Here is a 7,844-nt window from a genome sequence, read left to right on the forward strand (position 1 = left end):
TACCTAGTTTAGAAACAATTAATTTAGCCTGGTTACATGAAAAAGACAACAGTAGACTCTCACTATTGGACTGTAATGTAGCCATGGGGAATGGTGAAAGCATTTCTGCTGGAATGTCAGTCCTTTTTGTGATACTTTGTGTTTCTATACACTGAGGATGTGGTTGGTATGGCTTTGTCCAGTGAAGAAGATCTGAACTAAAGCATGCTGGATCCCTTCCCTTCCATTGCTGGCAGTAAGGTCATCATGGTCTGCTCCATCCTCCTTCCCTGTGTCGGATCTATGAACAAGGAAACATTTGTGACTCCATGTCCCAGCAGGCTTTGCACCTGCCTTTCTGTTCTGTGTACAGGCTCCAGCAGTCTTAGCTCCTCCCACGCAGTATAAAGAGAGTGGAGCTCAAACCATGCTCTTTAGCCGCTGATTTCTGAGAGCACATTCTGACTGCTTTTGAGACACTTACTGGCAAATCCTCCTCCCCCACCTCACTGGAAGCCATCAATGCACGGTCTTGCAGTCTTTGGCTCTATAATTACTGCCAACACAACATGGATACCAGATTGAATGCTCCTGTAAGAATGCTAACCTCTGATCAAGATGTCTTTCTCTGGACCCAGGACATTGTGACAGTGGGTGAGGTTTGTTTTGTGTCAGACGTTGTTTGTCCGGCTCTTTCTCCACAGGTTGGTGAGGTGTCCTGATTGCAGCAGTATCATCAGTTACATTTATTTTAGTCTTCCTCAAATTGTTGCCATACACAAAATTAGTCTCTTTTGCTCAGCAAACAACTTCTTTGACTTTTGTTTCTGCTGTGATATGCTCCGTCAGCTGTGACGTCTTACAGAACTTTATTTGGTCCTAAATTAGGTTTAATCCACTAATCAAGTTGCTGAAACATATGAATAATTAGTGGGAATCAGATTACCTCACATTTAATTCAGTGTCAAAGATGTGGGAGTGAATATTCAGCCATTATGGTTTCATTTCAGTCACAAAACAGTTAAAACATTTTCCTTTGTTATTGTGCTTTTTGTGTAGGAAAATAGAAAATTATAATCCAGTCAGTTTTAGAATAAACCTGTTAGCACCAAAATGTGGAAAATGGAAAGGGTTGTCTATATTTTCTCTGCTGCTGCTCTTTATGCAGAAAATTAATCCACACACAACTTAAATCTATTTATTAACTGGTGGTCCATGAAAAGCAAAATGCAAACAGTTTTCTGTAATGAGAGGAAAGGTGGAATGTGAGCCAAGTAGCTTTGGTATCAAAAATAGATTTTATTGGTTTGACAAAAGATTTTTATGTAGAAAATAAATGACAATAGTTAAAATAAGGCACCCTGGAAACATGAAGTTCTTTTTTCCTTGGTCTTCTTTTAGGGGCACGCTTTGAAGGTTGTGCTGTAAACAAAGAAAGACAATCTTTCTATTTCAATCAGGTCTAACTGTGGCAGGATCCAAAGAGCCTGAAAGCTTCCCATACCTCCACCCTCAGCAGACTTCAGCTCCTTGGCCTCCTGGATTTGAGCAACAAGACTTTGGAGCCTTTGTGACGCAGCCGTTCTCCGCTCCTCCAAAACACTCCTTTGTTCTCTTGAAGGTAGAACATATTGTCAGTTTACTCCTGGGCTTTTCATGCGGCACACAGCACTTCCAGTTAGCTGTGCAGAGCTGCCTGCTCAGCCCGCTTTTCTGACACATCATGTTCCTCTGCAGAAGTCTGCCTACTTGTTGCAGGGCTTCTACTATCTCCTCATTCCCCGTGATCAGCTCCATTCTCTGCTGAAGTTCTCTCCTACTGCAGATGAGACCAGAGTAAAACCCACATGAGGTCCATGTACCGCTAATCACACAATAAATCAGGTCAAAGAAAAGGCATGAAGCCTTGTAATGTGTAGCCTGCTGCATGTTTTCATTACTTTGCTTGTCCGTTTAGCAAACTTTAAAAAAAAAAAAATTATGTTTTATTGACCATCTTCCAGCCAAAATATGTCAAGACATTACTTCTTTGTGAATTTTGAGGTCCTTCCACAGCTAACTGCAGCAATTACCTGAGTTGACAGAATTTATTTCTTATAAGACCATAACAGAGATGCTGTTCATAACAAATTAAGTAATTTTTCTCCAGACTGTAAGAAAATTATTTCTGGATGTTATGACAGAAGTTCTCACTAATGTAGGAAGACAGTTTTTCTAAAAGGGGTTTGCTGATGGGCTCACCAGTGGGGGTTCTAGACCAAATTTAGCAGGGGGGGCAGGGTCAGGCCAGTGTTTTTTCACAGGGGCACAGAACAAAAGATTGGGGGGGGACTTAACAGGTCAACATTTAATCGTTTAATATATTAAGTAAGCCAAAGAGCCAATTGTGGCTCTGGAACTGCAGGTTGCAGTCCCCTGATCTTTTCTCAATACAGCGGGAGCTTAATGTGAAACAGCTTAATTTTTAATTATTGTTACCTTTTAATATGTATTTTTTAATATTTTTATTTTATTATTGGGTAAAAACAAAAGAAAAAAATACATCTGATCCAAATGACCAGTCAGTCACGGTATCTTTGTCAGCATTTATCACCCTAAGAAGTTTAATATGCTTTTAGTACAGGGGCCATAAGAGGGACCAGGAACAGTTCTACAGGGGCACAGGCCCTGTTGGCCCCTGTCTAGAACCGCCCCTGGGGCCCACCCTCCCCACATTACAGTAGAATCCATTAAGATTTATATTTAAAAACTGTTTAAATGCATACTTTGAAACATAGAAGTTACAGGAGCCACATGCATTTTGCTGCATTTCAAGAACTATGTAAATAAAGCAAGTTACACATTCCCAGGCAGGTTAAAGTAAAGTAACGAAGATTAATTTCTTCTAATATATCTAACCACTCTTATTTACATTTTTGCCTATATTGCTCCTTTTGTGATTCTTGCAATCATCTATTGAGTCTACTTTTATATCTTTAAATATTTAAATTTTCCTGAACTCCTTGTGTAAAAAATGTTTGTAAAATATAGTTGCTTTTTAAAATAAAATAAGTGTGTACAAATACACTTAATGTGACTTAACCCCAAGACAAACGTTTGTGACAAAGAATATATTTTTAAAAATTTGCTGAACTGAAAACAGTTTAAATACTATTACTATAATCAAATCAAATGTAGTGCATATTTTTTGTTTTAGAGGTAAATAAAGACTAGTTTTGGTGGCTCCTTAGGGGGGGCCCGGTGACCTGCGTCCGGGCGAGGGAACACTACGTCCATTTATTGTAATCATCATAAGGAGGCATTGGGTTGATCTTTGTCTGGTCCCTCACCTAGGACCTGTCTGCCTTGGGTGACCCTACTAGGGGCACAAAGCTCCTAACAGCATAGCTCCTAGGGTGATTGGGACACTCAAACCCCTCCACCACGATAAGGTGGCAGCCCAGGGAGAGGTCGCCTCCCTGGTGAGGTGTTCCAACCGGGGAGGAGACCCAGAGGGAGACCCAAAACACGCTGGAGGGACTATGTTTCTCAGCTGGCCTGGGAACGCCTTGGGATTCCCCCGGAGGAGCTGGCCCAAGTAGCTGAGGAGAGGGACGTCTGGGCCTCCCTACTGTAACTGCTACCCCCGCGACCCGACCCCAGATAAGCAGAAGAAAACGGATGAACGGACAGAATTGTGATGTTATTACTCTGCCTAAAAAGTAATTGCAACTCAATGGTTCTGATGCTGCTATTGAATGACCCACCAACATGTTGCAGTTAAAACTGCTTATATTGAAAAAGGAGAAGAATATTCCAACACTAATCCCAAGGTGTTCCCAGGCCAGCCTAGAGATATAGTCCCTCCAGCATGTGCTTGGTCTTCCCCTGGGCCTCCTCCCAGTGGGATGTGCCCGGAACAGTCAAAGCCCTCCACCAGGATAAGGTGGCAGCCCAGGGAGAGGTCGCCTCCCTGGTGAGGTGTTCCGGGCCCGTTCAACCAGGAGGAGACCCAGAGGGAGACCCAAGACACGCTGGAGGGACTATGCCTCTCTGCTGGGAACACCTTGGGATTCCCCCAGAAGGGCTGGCCCAAGTAGCTGGGGAGAGGGACGTCTGGGCCTCCCTACTGAAGCTGCTGATCAGATTATGGATCATAAACCAGCCTTTTCAATTTAATTGTGATGGTCATAATTTGTTGATTAAGGTTTAAGTTTGAGTTAGGAAGGCCTTAAACTAAATTTCAAGAATCAAGAGTCTTTTTTATTTTTATTATATAACCATAGTGAAATTTTGGTGAGACACTCAGAATGATAAGAGGCGGACCCAAATTAAAAACACTTACAGAAAAATGAGACATAAGCATCCCTAAAGGTCACTCTCAAAAATGTTAAAACTATCAGAAAAATAAAAAGAATTAAATGTCTAAAACTTTTTGGACTCTTTAAAGAAAATTTTGAAAAACTTACAGAATAAATGTTCTAAAATATGCAGAAGGACAAATGCAGCATGTAGTATTTACATAAATGCAGCTTGTGCTGAAACAGTCTATAAATGGGCTGCTGGTTTATTTAATATTCAGAAGTGCTGCTTTTGCTCTGGTTTCATTGTTATGCCCAATTATTTCTCCAAGGTGCACAAGGGTGAGATTCAGCCAAACCACATTTAACACCGATTATCTCCTCTGTGAAGAAAAGTCAAACTAAGGGGTTTTTGTCGTCCACAGATGAGTTCAGACTTTCAGGATGAAAGCTGAAGACGTCTCCCTCTGCTGCTGTTCCTGCATCCCTCTTTAAGGCTCCAAGCCCACTTCCCTGCTGGTGGTTCTGCCCGTACGCTCTGTGTTCCCTCATCATGTTCAGGTTCCTCTAGTTGGGCCAACTAACCTCCTTCATTCTGCTGAAGACTAACAAAACTCAGTTTTTACCTGTTTTATTTTCTATGATGAAATGTGACTCTGCATGCCGTGCTGGCGTTTAAATGTTTAACTCTGAGGTTCTGGACTAGTCCAAAAATAAAACCTATTTCTATTTATGTAAACATGAAGTAATATACTGAGGAAAAATAAAGTCTTCTTCTGTAAGAACCGGGCTCCTGGTGGTTTGAAGAGCTTCAGTGGGTTCAAGAAGCAGAGCCGTGTGAGGAGACTCTGCAGGTGATGATCTGTGGAGCAGAACCAAGAGCCTTCAGACCAACAAACCACATCCTGATCAGCCCTCTGCCTCAGCTGGAGCTTGAGCTTCTGGCTCATTGCTGGAGTTTTTTTTTTTTTTTTTACCAAAATCTGTCATTTTTATGACACAAATGGCGCCCGAGAACCCTTTCTGGTGTGATGAGCGGTGGCTCAGAGGAGTAAGAAGTGGGCTGTGGAGTCACAGGTTGCAGGTTCACCTCCTGGACTAGACCACTTTTACCTCCATTTTCCCTCTATTGAAAGCAAAAAGCAGCAAGATGTCCTCTGGAGTTGAACCTGCAACCTTTACATAACAGTCAGCCAACCAGCATGTCTTCTTACTCCCTGAGCTACTCGCTCATCTACCAAAACATCCACGTTTCTCGTATTTGACTTAAATTTCGGGGTGTTTCTGCAAAAAGAGGCGCCGACATCCCAAAAAGGGGCGTCGACATCCCAAACCTTCGTCTCCTCCTGGAAAACAGCCCAGCAGGTCCAACCAGAACTCTGAGCAGCTGGGTTCTGCTCCACAGCTTCTGCTCTGCTTCTACTTTGAGTTTAAAGCCTGGGAAGGTGCAACACCGCCTGGAGCTCTGATTCTGGTCCAGTTCATGAAATACAGATAAAATAGGTGGATATTTGCTAAATATTGAAGAGCTACTTACCTGGTGAGGAAACAGACGTGTTGAAGAGGAATAAAAGTCCAATTTAAATCAAGTTGCAATAGTTATGCATTTAAAAAAGGTAAACTTTGAATTACCACTAAAACAAGGGTTCTGAAACTTTTCAGATAACCACAGATAGATAGATAGATAGATAGATAGATAGATAGATAGATAGATAGATAGATAGATAGATAGATAGATAGATAGGAGAATCACGTTATAATAGTAAGAGATTAAAGTCATAAAATTTAAATAAAATTTATAAGTCGGTTTCACAAATAGGGAAATATTTAATCTTTTTAGCACATCAGCAGAAAATCATCTCATATCCCCCACTTTGGAAAACCTGCATTGAAATATACAACAGGTCCAGTTTCTGATACATTTGCATCAACATAATGCAAATATAAAATAAAGTCCTGGAAGCCAGAAAACTTTTAAAAGCGTTTATCTCAAGTTAAAATAATAATAATAATAATAATAATAATAGAAGTAGTAGTAGTAGTAATAATAATGAAATTAAAAGTCATGCAGTTAGTTTTCCATTATTTTATTAGATTTTTCTCCAGTGTACATAAATATGTCTCACTGAGGCGTGGCTCCATAAATACACATGAAGAAGAAGAAGCAGAACAAACACGGTCCATTCAGAAAGCTGCAGCAACACAAACAGAACGTCACACGACTGAAGGAGCTGCAGCTCAGAGCCGCTCTCATCGTCCGTGGCCTCCTGCTGCAGCGCTGTGCTTTATCACCAACAACCCATGGAGAGGCTGGTTCTGACCCGAGGACTGGAACGCTGCACAGCTTGTTCTGCTGGCTTTGGGAACCCAGACAAAGAGGAACACAGGAGAACGTCTGCAGGGCTCTTCAGAAACAACCCAAGGTAAAGACTATCTGAGTCTCGGGGTCCTGAGAGGAACCAGCCCCCCCACACTGTACCCAGCCTGTGTGGTTACTCGGTCCCAGTCACCAAAACATGCAGACATCTCACTGATTCTCTGCTGGTGTCCTCGTTTCCCAGTGAAGCAACTAAAGAGTCCCCAGGTTTTAGTCCTGCTGACTCAGTGTGTGGACATTCACCTGCTGCTCCACTTAAAGCCCTGAAGAGCAAGTTTTCATTCTGACTACTGGATCAAATCAAAGGCTTGCTCCATGTGCTTCCTCCATCCAGACCGGGTCAGGTCAAAGGTCAGACTGTCAAACAGGAAATAAAGGCTTCCACTTCCTTTTATAGGGCGGGGCAAAGCAGGCTCTAGTAGCAGGGCTGGATTTCTGGGTAACTGAGGCCAGAACACGTCTCTACAGTCTGTCTGTCCATCTGATCCATGAAGAAACTGAAGCTGACATCAGGGGACACCAGAATCACAGCTTTGTCATCAGAACCTTCACAGTGGAGCAGCTGCTCTTTAGACCAGGGTCTCAGGAGAAACCTGTCTCTGATGGTTTTACTCTGAATGGAGATCAAGAAATGTTGGCTTTTGTTCTTTATTTGGTTGTCTGAGAACTTTACACTTTGAAACCATCATGTCCAACAATTTATCAGCAACCAGAACTTACCAGAACCGTTTCAGCTTAACTTTGGTTTCATGTTGTAGTGACCATCCAACAGGTCAACGCTTGTTTCAAGCTTTTTATTGTTGCTTTTCCTTGTTAGCTTGTTAGTCTTCAGGAGCCTTCAGAGAAATGAGCCTACAGACCACACAGAATACTTTCTACAGACTGAGCTGTTTGATCACACAGCTGAAACACTTTCCCTCTATGACCAGTCTTTGTTTTCACTAAGTCACTTCACAGCGTTAGAGTTTAGGTAATCTGAGCTAAACAAGTGTAAAGTTGCAGGAGGTCTCACATTTAGTGCACATTATTTTACACATTTTATCAGGAGAAACATGAATGAATAATACATGTTAATCTAAACAGACTCTGCAGCCTGTGGAGGAAAATAAAGAAGGTGCTTAAAGTCTGTGCAGGGTCCCAACTCAGTTACTGTCTGCAACAACTACCCCGTCCACTAGAGGGAGCACTGATACTTCCACCAGCTCTGC

At 42.1% G+C, this 7,844-nt stretch overlaps 1 long non-coding RNA gene across 2 annotated transcripts; it reads left to right on the forward strand.

Moving 5' to 3' along the window:
- The first annotated feature begins 399 nt into the window (after positions 1 to 399).
- Positions 400 to 5,041, forward strand: LOC118562187. 2 transcript variants are annotated; one of them, XR_004930495.1, is made up of 3 exons: positions 402 to 633; positions 1,440 to 1,600; positions 1,717 to 2,273. It is a non-coding gene; the product is annotated as an uncharacterized LOC118562187 (long non-coding RNA). The 2 variants fall into 2 exon arrangements; XR_004930496.1 differs by lacking the exon at positions 1,717 to 2,273 and adding an exon at positions 4,685 to 5,041 and having other exon boundaries at positions 400 to 1,600.
- Positions 5,042 to 7,844: the final 2,803 nt, after the last annotated feature.

This window comes from Fundulus heteroclitus, unplaced genomic scaffold, assembly GCF_011125445.2.
Source record: "Fundulus heteroclitus isolate FHET01 unplaced genomic scaffold, MU-UCD_Fhet_4.1 scaffold_814, whole genome shotgun sequence".
Taxonomy (NCBI): domain Eukaryota; kingdom Metazoa; phylum Chordata; class Actinopteri; order Cyprinodontiformes; family Fundulidae; genus Fundulus; species Fundulus heteroclitus.